Genomic DNA, 16,736 nt, shown 5'->3' on the forward strand with positions numbered 1-16,736 from the left:
TATACTGCCTGTGGGAGTGTAAATTAGTTCAACCAGCATGGAAGACAGTGTGTTGATTCCTCAAGGACCTAGAATTCAAAATTCCATTTGACCCAGCAATCCCATTACTGGGTATATATCCAAAGGATTATAAACCGTTCTGCTATAAGGACATGTGCACATGTAGGTTCATTGCAGCACTATTTAGGAAATAGGAAAGACCTGGAACCAACCTAAATGCCCATTGATGATAGATTGGACAGGGAAAATGTGGCACATATACAACATGGAATACTATGCAGCCATCAAAAACGATCAATTCGTGTCCTTTGTAGGGACATGGATGAACCTGGAAACCATCATTCTCAGCAAACTGACACAAGAGCAGAAAATCAAACACCGCATGTTCCCATTCATAGGCGGGTGTTGAACAATGAGAACACATGGACACGGGGATGGGAACATCACACACTGGGGTCTGTTTGGGGGAAATAGGGGAGGGACAGCAGGGGGTGGGGAGTTGGGGAGACATAGCATGGGGAGAAATGCCAGATATAGGTGATGGGGAAGAAGGCAGCAAATCACACTGCCGTGTGTGTACCTATGCAACAATCTTGCATGTTCTTCACTTGTACCCCAAAACCTAAAATGCAATAAAAAATTTTTTATAAAAACCTAATAGATAAATAATAAATAAAATCCAATATCAATGTCAAAATTGCCCACATGGTATGTTGGTCCACTGAAATTATTACTTCTGCTTTACTTATAGGATGTAACTTAAAACTCTATCTAAAGGAAATACAATGGATTTGACATTTGAAATGCGTCACAGTTTTACCGAAGTTTTGCTTTCAACTGTACTTTGACCCCTTGGTAGAGTCCAAGATGAGCAAAGAAGCTCCTCGGGGGCCTGTGGTTTCTGTTTTCTTGCCACGGTTCCTAACCATGAGTGATGCACTCTCCCTACGTGTCACTGACCAGCCGAGATATTCTTTGGAGATGGGTTTTCCAGGCAAAGCCTAACAGTAGGATTTATGGCTACAGCAGTTGTGTTTACGTATTTATAAAGTAGAATGTGGATTTTTGTAGCTTTATTTTTTAATGTTGCCATTCAAGTTTAAATATCCTATGGAAGCAACAGTTCACCTAGTGCAGGCCGTGTCTTATTATTTAAATACAAAGAGGAAACTGGCTTGATAGTCACTTTTTCCTGTGAAAAGCAATGCTGTAAGTAGGAAGACACTGTAGTGCCATATATTTCTGTGTGCCCGATCTGGGAGTGATGTTTAATAGAATGCTGAAAGGAGATTACAGTGAGGAGCTTATCACACCCTAGCTATTTCCTTTTCTTGTTCCTGTTTGCCAGAGTTGTTGCATTCAAGAAATTCAGTGGCTTTATTTTTCTCCTTGTAGTCTAAGGATTGCATGATTCCTGGGCAAAGTAGGCTTTCTAGTATAAAATATAAGCTGTGACATATATTGGGAGGTTTTCCCACCGTCTTTAGCATGCTGGGGCACATGCAGTATAGAAAAACCTGTCAATCTAAGAAAGAAAATGGAGAAAATGGAATGCTCTCTGAGGTCCCATGAGAGCTTTTTTTAGAATTTTGTGTTTGCTGTTGTTAAAAAAAAATGCAGAGGCGGAGGGTCGCTACTTGGAAGGGCGCTTAGTAGAATTGCGTATTACACCATATTCTGGAAAAGGTAATTTGCATGTCTGCTGGTGCATTTGGAATAATGAGAGGCTTAAAAATTCTTACACACTGTCACTCACTTAGGTTCCCCTGACAGTCTGGTACTTCGATTAGTGTCACTAATGAGGGACTGGGGACACATATCAGGAACTGATAGTGGCCAATGGAATAAGGAGAAGGCTTTTGCATTAGGCCAAGCTGTTAAGATAGCATTAAGTTGACATTTGGTCTCTACTTAGCAGTTTGCAAAACGACGCCTTTGTCTTTAAGCAATTTAAAAAACTTGATTTTCCCTCTCTTCTTTGCTGGCTAGCACCAGGAGCAGGAACATGGCTTTAGTGAAAAATGAGCCAGTGTTGGCAGCAGGTTGCCTTGGTCTGGAAGAGAAAGAGGTGTGGCAGGAGCTGCCACTCATACTTCCAAAGGGCCATTCAGGATGGTATTTAAATGTGTTTCTTTTTTCACAGCTGTGAGGTTGAGGTGGGAGGGAAAGCAGGAACAAAGAGGAGAGGGTTTGCAGTGGTGTGCAGGAGGCAGCGATTATGGACTTGTAATGCCCAGGACTTGGCAAGAAAAGCCTAGAGGCATTCAAGCCTACAAGCGTTAAAGGCCTTTATCAAGTTTCATAGGAACCCAGGAGCATACGCCGCTCCCACATGTTACGGCAAGATGGTGACACGGGGTACAATGCCAATGGGTGACACTGGGGTTTGTCTCTGGGACAATGATTCCTAACTGGAGCTTTCTGTTACACCCAAATCTTCTGACTCTTTGCCTTGGAAATCTTTTAAGATTCCAGGGTAACTTGCGATTCCTAGAAAACTGCCAGGGAACCGTTCCTCCCTCCACCAAGTTTGTCTTTTCATCTGTACACTGCTGTGCTGGCAAAGGCCACCATCTTTGAGAGGCTGGCATCTTTGCAGCCACTTACTCCTTCCCCCAAACTGCCCTTTCCTTCTTTAACCTTTCTTGTCATAAAAGGGAAAAAACCTCCACCCATGTCAGGTTGTTGCTGGCGGTTAGGTACCCAACCCTGCCCCGGGAGGAAAAGCTGTAGTAAGGTAGGTAAGGGGTGCCAGTGCTGAGCTCCACATCTGGTGGTGCTGAGCTCTGCAACATGACTTCCTGGCTGCCAAGCCAACACGCCACATCTCTGCGGTGGAGGGCTGACTTGGCAGCCAGGAAGTCATATTTCCTAGATTATTTAATAAAAGGATGGGTAACATGAAGTGAGAAAAACAGGATCCATGTAGACAGTGTGTACCAATTACGTAAAACAGTGGGTGCACATGCTCACCTATGCGCTCTCACATAAAGACTGGAAGGAAGTAGAATATATATGTCATCAGTGCATATTTGGGGTGGAAAAGAGTTGGGTGATTTTTATTTTCTTTTTTGTATGATTCTGCATCTCCTCAGATGTCTATGTGGAACATTTTGTTGCTTTTACAATGAGAAGAAAAGGTTTTTAAAAAGGAATGATTTATCACTTACCCGTTGGCTGAGTTGGATCCTATAACAGTAATGCTTAATAATAACAAGCATCTACTAAATAGCTGTTGTGTCCCAGTACTGTGTTAAGCACTTAACATGGATTGTCTAAATTATCTAAATATTTACAGCAATCCAATGAGGTAGTCACCAGTAATGCCATTTTAAGAATGAGGGAACTGAGTCATAGAAAGGTTACTTACGTGCTCAGTGTTACACAGTCAGTCAGTGGTGGACAGTAGGTGCCCCTTGAGTTCCATGACAGCAGAGAATGTTCTTAACCTTGATCAGGGGCTGGATTCCTCCCCCAGGTTTCTGACTGTGTATACAAGTTTAATAAGTGGTCCTGGTGACTAGGCAATGAGCACTTATCTAGCATTTACTGTGACCTTTGCACTGGCCTATGTGCTAGCACAGATCAATTGAGTTAATCTTCACAGTAACCCTTTGAGGCAGGTACTATTGTTCTCATTTTATGGATGAGCTCACCAAGGCACTGGGAGCAAGTCACTTACCTGGCAGGGCTATTGCCGGGACTCTGGCAGAACATCTCCAGGCTGTGCTCTGAACTGCTAAGCCAAAAGCTTTTTGATGCAGACCTTTCCAAGGATTAATTAATTCTACCTCTCTGAACTTAAAATCCAGAAGTTAATGGATTCAGCTCCCCATACCTTGGCCAGGGCTTCCACATTTCTTCCTCTATCCCCAAGCTGCCTCCTGAGATTGCTGTTTTCTTTCCTTCTATTTTTTATTTTGTGATTCCATTGTTTTCCCCACTTGCTTCTTGTTTCTTCCATCCCTTTAATAGAAAAGAAAAGAAAAAAAAAAAAAAAAAAACATATTACACGTCCTCGGAATAAAACTCATGGTTTAGAGAGATTCTCATAGAGAATTAGCATTAAAAATGAAGATGCAGTGCAATGGAACTCTGTTTTGTTTTGTCTTGATTTACAGCTAATGGCAGGTGAGCTCAGAAGGATAGGGTCTCTACTGCTAGCAGTGTTGGGCACACAGTGGGGACAGTAGGTGCTCCCTGAGCTCAGTGACAGCAGACTGTGCTCTTAACCTTGATCGGGCTATCATGCAAATTTACTGAGCTTTGGCCACACAAAATTTCTAAGTGTCTGCCTCTGAAGAGCTTAGAACCTGAATCCAGAGAAACCAAGGTGTGACACTGATCACTGCTTAGTCATGAGAAAGATGAGTATAGAATTGGCTTCTTATTCCTAAACTAAAATTTTGTACCATATGTTGCCTCTTCATTAAATATTTCCTGAATATGGGATCCCTGAAGTCTCATCTTTAAAGAGCCCTCTTGTCCTCTGAATTAGTTACCTTTTATCCCTAAGCTTGCTTCTCTGCATATCAGGCATCATATGTGCCTAGGTAATGTTGTAAACACTCTCCTAAACAGACCAAAGTCCAGTGAGGGAGAAGGGAGGATCTTGGGGCCAGTGGTCGCAAAGCAGCTAGTGAGAGATCCGAAGACAGAGAGTCTGTGCCTAGATCAGTCTGAAGAACATAGTAGGCACTCAGTTCCCAGACTTTCCTCTTGATCTAGTGAATTTAGTGCAGATATTGTAATTCACCGGGCAAACCCACTATGAGCTGACCAGCCACTATTTTCCATTTGCCATGTGAAATGGAAGCCTTGAAAGCCAGAACAACATCTATGTTGTGATAAGAACACCATCAACATTGTGTACCTGGCTGTGATATAAAAGTTACTTTTTAGAGAAAAAGTAAAATTAAAAAAGAACATCATCAATGCATTCAGATTTTAGTAAGAATATTTTATAAAGCAAATGCAATTATATCAGAAGTAACAAATATAGGTACAGTAAAATATAATACTTGGGTATTATTTTAAAAGTCATAAAGTATCTTTTGGCACAGGCTTTCCCATTCCAACTCATTGTTTTCAAAGAGTGTAGACCCTGTGCCTTTGGCTTTGCATTAAGAGTTTTTTTCTAAATTCACAGAAAGGAACACAGTGTACACACTTTGTACATGCTAGCAATAGATTTCCATTTTAATAAGATCTGTTCACAATAGAGGAGTTTGAATGTGTTTTCAAGTTGCTAAAAGCAGGATTCCATCTCTATCACATAGAGTACTTAAAACATAAGGGTGGCCAGGCACATTGGCTCACGCCTGTAATCCCAACACTTGGGAGGCCCAGGCGGATGGATCACCTGACGTCAGGAGTTTAAGACCAGCCTGGCCAACATGGTAAAACCTGTCTCTACTAAAAATACAAATATTTGCTGGGCATGGTGGCATGTGCACCTGTAATCTAAACTACTCGGGAGACTGAGGCAGGAGAATCGCTTGAACCTGGGAGGGGGAGGTTGCAGTAAGCTGAGATCACACCCCATTGCACTCTAGCCTGGATGACAAGAGTGAAACTCTGTCTCAAAACAAAAACAAAAAACAACACAAGGTTGTAAAAACATGTTTGAACATGTTTGTGTCCTGTAGTCCAGTCGGCACTGATTGTGCTACGCTGCCAGTTTCCGTGGGATCAGGTAAGGGTGCAGCCTGGTGTGTTAAAAACAAAACTTGGGTTTTAGCCATAGGATGTCAAGCAAATTACTTAATAACTCTAAGCCTCAATTTCTTTGTATTTGAATGAGAATGGTAATTTGCCACTTCCTAGGGTACATTGCTCCTAGAATGGGAACTTAATAGAGGGATTTTTTATGTCTATTTTGTTCACAGTGCAGCTTTAATGCCCTGAGCAGGCGTATAGCAGGCATAGAGTTATTGTGAAGTCCCCTTAAGATAGCAGTAGCAGCTGCTTAACAAGAGCCTCCTTAGTAAATAGTATCAACTTTTATTTTGCAGACTGGAAAACAACTGGGTAAATAACCAGGTCTTGGACCGACACATTCAGGTCAAAAATCCTTGTGGTCAGTACAGGGTAGGAGGTCAGATGCTAGAAGCCAAGATCAAAATTGGGAACCTGAGTTATCCAAGTGGGAAGTCAGGCCAGCAGTCTGAAAATAACCCAAAAATAGGTCATGTGGGACCAAGAGAAAGCTTCTCCTTTGCCAATTGTTGAAAGTTACTGAAAAGAAGCCAATTAATAGGAGAAAGGGTATATAAATTTTATTAATTTATACCTGGGAGTCTTTAGCATAAAGACCCAAAGATGGAGCAGAAATGATCGATTGTTATGTTCAGGTTGAACAGAGTATTGACAGCCATGTGGAAATGTGACTGGACAAAGAGGGTAGATCCAATGCTAACAGACTGAACAGGAGAAACCCAGCAAGGCACGTCTGTCCAGATTCTCTTGGCCTCGCTGAGATGCATGCCTTCCTTCTGGGTGTGGGACGAGACCTTCTGTGAATGGGGTCTTATGACCTACAATTAAACAAAATAGGTCAGATAATTTCTTTATGGCCAGTTTTTACAGTGAAGAAGGGGTGGGGGAGTTAGAGTAGTATTTTAAGTTTATGGCTGGCTTTGGGGAAAAGAGGCTCTGGTTTCTATGACCCACCTTGGGGAAGCGGGATTTTAGTTTCTGTGGTTAGCCTTGGGGGAGAATGGGACTGAGCGACAAGAGGGCAGGGGAAGGTCAGAGAAAACCTTTTGCCTCTGAGGCTGCTTCTGAGGCCTTCATTCTGGGGAATTGTTTTGATTCCGAGCAGTGTGCAGATGCTACCATGTTTAGGTCATCTGGGGTTCCAAGTACATGGGGCCAGTACTTGCTCCTGCAGCATGATTCCGAGGAGTGGAACGATTTGTCTTTTCTCCTCTTTTGCTGAGTTGAGTGGACCTGGGCCCATGGGTATAGCAGGAGGTACCTGGAACCAGCCACAGATTAGACCCACATGAGTGCAGCTATAGGACTATCACTGCTGAGGCAAGCAGCAAATACATGAAGATCCGGGGGTGTCCTGAGCATCCACCCCATTTGAACCAAGACGGACGGTAGCTCAGTTCAAATATTTTAAATATTTGGAGGGGACTTTGTTTTCTCAGCTCCTATTTGGTTTGTCATTTCACAAGCACCTTCACCAGTAGCAGACCAAGAGGGAAGGGAAGGATATGTATTTCCCTAGAAGGTTTAATCATGATGCTCATGCAAGAATTCTGGATCACCTGGTCCCAAGTGCCTCCCCAAAACAGAGAAAGTAGTCCTTTGGGTCTTGTGGCAGCTCTGGGATGCTGAGATTCTAGTGCTGTGGGTTGGTTTTTCTCCACCTGAGCCAAACATTCATTTAAAACTCTATTGCCTAGGGAAATTTGAACACTGATGGGATATTGGTTTATATAAAGGAATTGTAGATAATTTTACAGCTAATTGTATTTAATGTTATGCTTGTTATATTTTAAGAGCTCTTTTCTTCTATAACTATACACTGAAATTATTTGTGGGTGATTTCATACAGTGTTAGATATATGTTTTTAATAAGCAGGGATTTGAAGAGGGAACATGGGTTATGGAAAGGCACAATAAGATGGGCTGGCGTTGATCGTTGTTGAAGTTAGGTGATGATGGCTGGGGGCTCAATTGTCCTGCTCACATCATGTATGTCAACAATTTTTCATAGTTAAAATAAAAACTTTAATGGACATCAGCAACCTCACATTTAGTGCAAAATATAAGTGATTTGGCAGGACCAAGGAAGGAGTTATGTAGCATGCTTTCACTACTTAAGGTGGGTGTTTGAGATAAATTATTACATGCTTTTTAATTTTAAAATTTTTTTTAAAAATAAAACTTCATAGGTCATCTGCTTGAAATTCTGTATGTCACTGTGATCTATTCTCCCTATCTTCACCCCAACGTAGCCTAATCTGGCTCCTGTTTTTCTAGGGATTAACTTTCAGGTTTTATTGTTTTGTTTTGTTTTGAAGCTCTCCTGCCCTCATCATTGAGTTGGTATATGCAATGCTTTCGGTTTTTTCTCCTAAGAATGGGAATGGATGCAAACAACAGGAATGTCAGAGAAGCTGTGGGACTTGCCATCATAATCTTCCTTGCTACTTTTTACGTAAATAAACCACAGACCAAATGGGAACACCAGATATCAAACAATATTTTGTGAAACTGTTGCATTTACTGTTCTCTGACCTGGTACAAGGACCAGCTATCACTAGCTGGTGTTTTCTCCCACAAAGCACAGAGGACATTGGGGCAGTTATCAAATCAAAAGTTCCCAGTTGGCAACTCTTTTTGATGCCAAGGTCACCAGATATGGAAGAATTTTCACCTTCAGTGTTCTCGAGTCTGACTAAATGTGTCTCGTGACTGTATTGTTGAAGGGTTTCAGAAGGTGGTAAGGGGGAAGGAGCCTTAAAGCCACGTCTAAGAGAAAAGCCTCTGGTAATAGAGATAGCTTACAAAGCTGTGTGTGGCAGCTTTGAAAAATGTGTGTGTGTGTGTGTGTGTGTGTGCGCACTCGCACACGTGTGTGTATTTCTTCATATACGTATTTGTTAAAGACCATTATCTGAACTATTCACAGACAATCAAAGGGAAAAGCGGTCTTTGGTGGTGCTAGACCTTAGCGTAGGTCAGTGTATGTTCTAGAACAGAGACGTGTCAGGTCATGGAATTTTCTAGGAAATTAAGACAGTGGTGGAATAATTATTTAAGGGCTTAGCATCATCAGAGAAATCGTTTGTATTTTCTTCTGGGTCGCTTTCGAGGATTGCTTTTTGTCAGAGGGAAGGGTATGTCTTTAGGGATAATAGAATGATTGGAAATTTAAAATGTCTCAAGACTTACTCATATGCCTTTTGGGTCATCAGAAACCACGTCTGTTTACTAATACTTGCTCAGATAGTTACACTTGAAAGGAGCATGTTTTTCCATGAATGTGAAACTTCATTTAGTGAAGCGTATCATGTTTGTTCCCCATTACTTCATCTAGCTTTTGTTCTAAAAAAGTAAATTTTATTGATAGATCATTCCTAAAAGGAAAAACTAAATGCAATGGTTGATGTAAAATTAGAGAGATTGACTTTTGAGTATAAAGGAGAATGGATGAGAACGTTTAGGAGCCTTGAATTAGGAGTATGAAGGAGAATGTAAGAAAAGATTTAGGAGCCAACCTCCAGGGCCTCTCCCGAGCTGGAGGAGCACAGCAGGGCTGGTTCTTTGTGGGTACACAGGGCAGGGCAGCACCCCATCAGTGATTCTCAAGATGTCACAACATGGGTACCCAGGGGCTTCTTCAGACCTCACAGGCCACCACAGAGATTCAGACCCACACAGAGGAGCACAGCACCCCTGCGCACCCCCTTGAGAACCACTGTAGAAAATGAGGGTTTGAAATAGGGACAATGGAGACCCAGCAATAAACAGATGATTTCAGGGGCCCAGAGAGCACCATGCCCCACTTGGCACACACTCACCTTCCTGGTGTGATGGAGGAACACCTGAGCTAGAAAGAAAAGGCCACAGGCCTGTGTGTCAGGTGGACCTGCCCCTGAGTTTAGTCATCTCTGATACCCGGGCTAATTCTTTTGGACTTCACTTTCCTCATCTGTGAAATGGAAATAATAGTACCTTCATGGGGTTGTAAAGGAATTCACTGCAATGATGTTTTAAAGCTTCAGGGCAGATACTGGAACATACTAAGTGTTCAGTTATATCAGTGGCAGCCCCCTGTCCCCGAGTCCCCGGCATCTCACGATGGGGCTCAGTCTCACTGGGCTTCGCAGTGATATCACTGAGTGATAAATGCAATTTGTTGTGTCTTTGCATCCTCTCGGAAATACAGTAAATGCTCCCATGTCATATTATGCTCTTGCCAGGCCCAGCCTTGTCGGCCATGTAGCCTTCTGCTTCTGTGCCAGGAGAGACTGCCCTCACGAGGGTGCTGAGACTGGGGGTGGGGGATGGAGATTGAACCCCCTTTTTCCCAGGGCTCTGCAGAGCAGGATGTGAGGCTCACTTCCTGGTGTCTGCAATGTGCTCTTTGGCTTAGCCACATGCAGTCTCTCACATCAGCTCCTCTTTACCTGCTTGGGGTTGTTACTTTTTAGCACACCTCCTCTTCCTTTTTTGACCAAATCTTTTCGTTTGAATCATCAATTCTTGACCCTCGTCTGGGAAAAACCCTGGCTGCTCCTCCTCACCAGGGCCATCCATGCAAGACCCCTCCCTCTTCACCACTGACTTACATTCAAATGAACAATATACTTTTGTGTTCCAGGCACACAAAATTTCCGTTACTGACAGTGCCAGACTTGGCCTGTTTGGCTTACATAAAAGCAGTTGTCCATCAGTGGACCTGGAAGGCTCGGCGGACTTGATGAAGTTCCTGTTGTTCCTTCCTGCTGTGTGCTGGCACTGATGGTGAGGGCCGTTGGCATGACCAGCTGCATGGCTGCATGCTGGTGCAGGCTGGGCTGACTGTGGACAGGCGCCCCAAGAGCTGAGCTTCTTTCACATCTGCCTCATCATTACCCTCTGAGTAACCTCAGATTTCTGTGCCCTTCACCCTTCAAGCCCCACAGTGGGGACAGTCCTACAGGGAGAGGAGTGAGCGTGCTATTGATTTTCTTTTTTGCTTCATGTTGCTTTCGTTTCATTTTAAATGTTGCTAGGCAACAGCTGAAGAGAAGGGCGCCTCTAAAACTTTTTTTTTACTTGTTTTTATTTTTTAATTTTTATTTTTTGAGATGGGAATCTTGCTCTATTACCCAGGCTGTGGTACAGTGGTACAGCCATAGCTCACTGCAGCCCCCAACTACTGGACTCAAGCAGTCCGCCTTTCTCAGTCTCCCAGGTAGCTGAGACTATAGGTACACAATACCACGCCTAGCTAATTTTTTAAATCTTTTATTATTTATTATTATCAGGTTTTTTTTTTTTTGTAGAGACAGGGTCTTGCTTTGTTGCCCAGGCTGGTCTCAAACTCCTGGCATCAAGCAATTCTCTTGCCTTGTCCTCCCAAAGTATAGGCATGAGCCACCATGCCCAGCCTAAACTTTAAACAAGTTCTTCAAAGGCTGGGTTCTCAGGTGGAAAACAGGGAGAGGCTGGCCCAAAGTGGGAGGTGCTGTGACACTACCACACCAGCTTCTTAAGAATGATAAAAAGAACAAAATGAGATTTCATAGGAAAACTCTTTAAAATACAAGACCACATACACTCTTGTTCTTAGGTGAAATGAACTGAAATATGGTAGCTGTATTAGGGCATATTATTCTTGCTTTAACAAGAGCCAGACACCAAGAGAACCAAGACCACCAAGAACCACCTTATCGCTCAGTTCCCTGACTCACTGCTTTGACACCCAGAGCAGGAGCCCTAGGGCTACCCAACCCGGTGTAACTTCTTGTATGTTTTCCCCTTCCCAAGAAACAGGTGCATTTCGCTAAACCTCTTGTTTTCTTTGCTGCCAAATATAGTTGCCCCCTACCCTGAACTCAGGATTTCTGACACAGACCCAGTGGTAATGGCTGAGTTTCAGGTTAGGAGGACATGTTTAGAAAAAAGAAAGGGTATGTGTCCAAAGTCACTTATTGACAGGGAGACATTTCCACAGCAATTATAATAGTATCTTCATGTTGTAGTAATAACAGCAATTCTCTAACATGTTACTGCCAGCAGTGTGACAAATTAAAAAACATCTCCCCATAGAATATCACTGGATCTTTCTACACCTTCATGAGATCCAATTTTGGACCTTCATAAGGTCCAGTTTTGGGTTCTCCTAAAAGTAGATTCTGAGACAAGGCTTTGGGTGCAAGTAGTTTGTTTGGGAGTGATTCCCGGATGCCCTGATAAGAGAGTGAGGAAGTGAAATAGAAGAGGGAGGAAAACCAGTAATGAGTGTATGCGGAACCTGGGCTGCACCCCTGCTGTCCCCAAGAGAGACTGTGTGGAGCCTGCCTCAAGTCGTTCCACCAGCTCTTGTGACTCTCAGGCACTTTCCCCATCTGTCCTGCAGGGGTGTGCATTCTCCTCTAGGAGTTCCCCTGGCAGAGTCCCATAGGCAGCTAGTACAGAGGAGAGCTGAAGTCATCCTCTGAAATAGGCTGAGCAGGTGTGCGTGGGCGCCCACCGCATCCGCTGTGGCTGTGCTCCTCACAGGGACAGGTTCATAGGGGAAGAAACAGGCACAGTGAGGTCCAGTGCTTGCGCAGAGTCCACAGGACTCCATCCCCTGCCCTCTTTCCCCTCCACTACATTGCATTCTTTAAAGCCCTAGGGCAGCCAGTATTAGGAGACTAGAAACAGGACCAGCAGCAATGGCCTTCTCTGACAGTGTTTCTCACACAGGGGTCCTGCATGGCTGGCATGGCCTCTTTTTTAGAGGCAGCAGAGCATGACAATTAAGATTCCTGAGCCAGACTTCCTGTGTTCCTATCCCAGAAGTTCTGTGGCCTTGGTTGGGCAAATTACTTAAATCTTCTGTGCCCTAGTTTCATTCTCTATTAAAATACTACCTATTTCATTATGGCTGATGTGAAGACTCAGTGAATTAATACATGTAAAGAGCTTAGTAGAGAATAAGGACCATCCAACTGTTCACTGGTGGTGGTGCAATTGGGCATAGCGATGCTCTTTATCCTTTTACTACTGTTTTCCTGGCTTTGGAGTTCATGTGAGCCAGTAAAACAAAGGCTTGCTTTCATTGCAGCATTCATGTCTGATAGGGATCTCACCACGTTTAAACACCATTACGCTTCAGATGATTCATGTATCACCTGTCTTCACTGCATGCTGGTAAACTCCCTAAGGAAGGAGACTGCACTTGCCTTGCCCTTCCTGGCATCAGCAGCATGAATCAGTGAGGCTCCCAGCCTTTGGAGGTGCTCAGGAAATACACACTCAGTGAGGAGAGTACATCCTTCCGTAGGTTCCCCGGTGACACCAAAGCTCACGTTACATAGTCGAACCACCTGCTGCTGGTAGCAGTAGTGTAAGAAGAATTTAAAAGGCTGCACAAAAGATGCGCTTCTCCCAGAATTTTCTCTGTATTTATAGAATGCTATTATAAGGCCCTCAAAAGCATTTTCAGCTGTAGCTCTATTCTTTAATCCCAAGTAGGATGAAATTGAAAGCTAAAATATGGAGTGTGGCATTCTGATATGCACTATTAACATCTACCACTAATGATCAGTATTAGTATTTTCTTGTGGATAACACTATATGCTAACAGGTGGACTATACTTAACATTTGTTTGACCTCGACACATTCTTAAAATGTGTCAGGGCCAAACTGAGGAGTCCTGTTTAACAGATGATGAACTCTCTTCCACTGGGGTGTACAGACTCTCCTGCAGCAGAAGTGACCTGGGCCAAGTCACTTGTTCATAATTACCACATTTCTTTAATAAATATCAGAGGCACCCAATAGTGGGAGGTGGGTGATGGCTCCGCAGCTTGTGACTCAGTCACAGACTCAGCTTGTTGTAGGCTGAATTTTGTCTCCCTGGCCAAATTCCAATGTTAAAATCCTAACCCCCAGTGCATCAGAATGTAGTTGGAGATAGGGCCTTTAAAGAGGTAATTAAGATAAAGTGAAGTCCTATTCACAATAGCAAGGACATGGAATCAACCCAAGTGCCCATCAATGATAGACTAGATAAAGAAAATGTGGCACATACACGCTGTGGAATACTACGCAGCCATAAAAAGAAATGAGATCGTGTCCTTTGCAGGGACATGAATGGAGCTGGAATCCATTATCCTCAGCAAACTAATGCAGAAACAGAAAACCAAACACCTCGTGTTCTCACTTACAAGTGGGAGCTGAACAATGAGAACACATGGACACAGGGAGGAACAACACACACTGGGGTCTGTCAGGGGTGGGTGGCAGGAGGGAGAGCATTTGAAAAAATAGCTAATGCGTGCTGGGCTTACTAGGTGATGGGTTGACAGGTGCAGCAAACCACCATGGCACATGTTTACCTGTGTAACAAACCTACACATTCCGCGCATGTACCCAGGACTAAAAATTAAAAATAAATAAGTAAATAAATAAAATAAAAATAAATAAATAAAAGATAAAGTGAAGTCATATGGATGGGCCCTAATCCAGTACGACTGGCATGCTTATAAGAACAGGAAAATAAGGACGGGTGCGGTGGCTCACACCTGTCATCCCAGCACTTTGGGGGGCTGAGGCGGGCAGATCACGAAGTCAGGAGTTCGAGACCGTCCTGGCAAACATGGTGAAACCCTGTCTCTACTAAAATACAAAAAGTTAGCCAGGTGTGGTGGAACACTCCTATAATCCCAGCTACTCGGGAGGCTGAGGCACGGGAATCGCTTGAACCCAGGAGGTGGAGGTTGCAGCTCTGAGAAAATGAGTGTCTGCTGTTTAAGCCACTCCGTTTTTGTACTTTGTTATGGCAGCCCTAGCAAACTGATGCATGATTCCCTTCTTAGCAAGCGCCTGAGGCTCCCTTAGCTCCATCGTCTCAGATGCTGCCGTTAACCTGAGGAAAGGCTTTTAGGGGTAAATGTATTTTTCTTGAGGCAGAAATCACCGTTTTCTGTACAGAATCTGCATCTGGTATCTTCACCTCGTGCTCATACATGAATGTGGATACACATCCATTCCCCCACAGGTCTGTGCTCTGTGCTCTTTTGTTTTGGTCTTAACTTGCTTTGTGTTGTCTTGTTCTGTCTACTGTTGAGAAAAATGCAGAATCTCTGATTAGAAGGAGCTTTTCAGGGCTTTGCTTCTAATGACCTAAATTGCTGAGTGTGCCGCAGTAGCAATGCATTCAGAATCAATGGACAGATAACTGCTATTTCTAGAAGCTTATATGGAGAATTGTGTCAATTCCTTGCAACCTTGGATGGTCTCAGCATTCATTATAGGACAGTCTTTCAGCAATCACAAAGCAAATTGTCCCCCTCGCATGCCATGCAGCAGCTGTTGGCTCCCTTTTAAGGGAGCCACTGTTCTAATTGACTCTTGCTGGAGTGACAGGGCTCAGTCATGGCTGGAGTGAATGAGCAGACCCAGGGTTAGCCTCAGGGGGTCTTAGCGTAGACTGATAGTTGCAAAAGTACAACATGTACCAAAGAAACCACAAGAAGTGAATGTTATCCCACCTTTTACAAATCATCTCACTGCTGCCCTTTCTTTGTCTCCTTTTTTTCTCATCCTACTGTCCCTTTATTACTTTGTCATTGTTGCCAGAGTGAGCAAACCAAAGTATAGCACACCCTGTTTAACTTGAATTTCAATTAAACGATACACAATTATTATAGTATAAGGGTGTAGTAAACTCACACTAAGTCAATTATTTGTTGTTTGTCTGAAACTCAGATTTAACTGTGAATTCTGTATTTTATCTGGCAACCCTATCTCTGTCTCTCAACATGCTTTTTGAGAGGTTCATTGCAACCTTCGCCTCGCAGGTTCAAGTGATTCTTGTGCCTCAGCGTCCCGAGTAGCTGGAATTACAGGCACCCACCACTATGTCCAGCTAATTTTTGTATATTTAGTAGAGGCAGGGTTTTGCCATGTTGGCCAGGCTGGTCTTGAACTTCTGAACTCAAGTGATCTTCCCCCCTCGACCTCCCAAAGTGTTGGAATTACAGGTGTGAACCACCATGCCCAGCATAATAGTATTTTCTTTTATGCATTGTGCTTTTGGTGCCTTTTTAAAGAAATCTACCTAACCCCAGGTCACAAAGATTTTTTGTGTGTTCTCTTTTAAAGAAACACTATAGTTTCTCAGATATGTATGTAAATATGTAGACAGGACTATAAACATAGACCCAGCTATCTCCCTCACAGGCTTTGCTAATCTGTCTTTTTCCATTGTAAATCTACCCCACCCTACACACCTTCCACCTTCACTCATACATACAGGGGTTTTTATACATATCTTTTTCATTTGTTCATGCTTTTGCATTCTGTCCCCTATTGTGTATCTCCCTAATCTATCCTTTAAAAACTTTGATATTTCCCCCTAAATCCTGGTCATATTTAATAAGTACTTTAAGTTTTCTTCTTACTTTAAAATTCTGAGAAATGAAAAACTGCAGGCCAGGCACAGTGTCTCACACCTGTAATCCCAGCACTTTGGGAGGCCAAGGCTGGAGGATTGCTTAGCCCAGGAGTTCAAGAATAGCCTGAGCAACAAAATGAGATCTCGTCTCTACCAAAAAAAAAAAAAAGAAAAATGAGCTAAGCATGGTGGCGTGTGTCTGCTGTCCCAGCTGCACAGGAGTCTAAAGCAGGAGGATTGCTACTTGAGGCCAGATGGCTTGAGCCTGCCGTGAGCTGTCATCTTGCCACAGCACACCAGCCTGGGCGACAGAATGAGACCCTGTCTCAAAAGAAAAACCAAACAAAACTTCCTAGTTACCTCTTTGAAAACTGAACTTGCATTTTTATTATCATTCTTACGTATTTGTTTATATTTATTTTACCTTGTCAGATCAATGGCTCTTAATAGAAAATGGGATCCTACCCTTAGACAGAAGGTTGGTGGGGTAGAATACATGTCATGGAAGAACCTTCTGGGCAACAAAGAAAACTTAAAGAATAAATAGTTTTTCATTCTTGCCATATTTTATTAGCAAAGCTTAAAATCCACCAGTCAATGGACACAAGTTACTCTCATGTC

General features: G+C 43.2%; 1 protein-coding gene and 1 long non-coding RNA gene across 4 annotated transcripts in view; one reads left to right on the forward strand and one right to left on the reverse strand.

Annotated features, from left to right (window-relative positions):
• Positions 1 to 16,736, forward strand: part of WIPF3 (WAS/WASL interacting protein family member 3) — a 110,159-nt gene that overhangs the window by 39,704 nt on the left and 53,719 nt on the right. The gene's annotated exons all lie outside the window — the stretch shown is intronic.
• LOC141580156 (uncharacterized) overlaps positions 2,875 to 16,736 on the reverse strand; it is a 33,227-nt gene continuing 19,365 nt past the window's right edge. Inside the window, exon 5 of one of the 2 annotated variants that reach the window (XR_012512249.1) lies at positions 2,875 to 3,966. This is a non-coding gene — a long non-coding RNA (uncharacterized LOC141580156). Of the gene's footprint in view, positions 3,967 to 6,294; positions 6,537 to 16,736 lie in introns of those variants that run through there. The other variant, XR_012512250.1, reaches the window with a different exon arrangement.

This window comes from Saimiri boliviensis, chromosome 10 (genome assembly GCF_048565385.1).
Source record: "Saimiri boliviensis isolate mSaiBol1 chromosome 10, mSaiBol1.pri, whole genome shotgun sequence".
NCBI classification, from domain to species: domain Eukaryota; kingdom Metazoa; phylum Chordata; class Mammalia; order Primates; family Cebidae; genus Saimiri; species Saimiri boliviensis.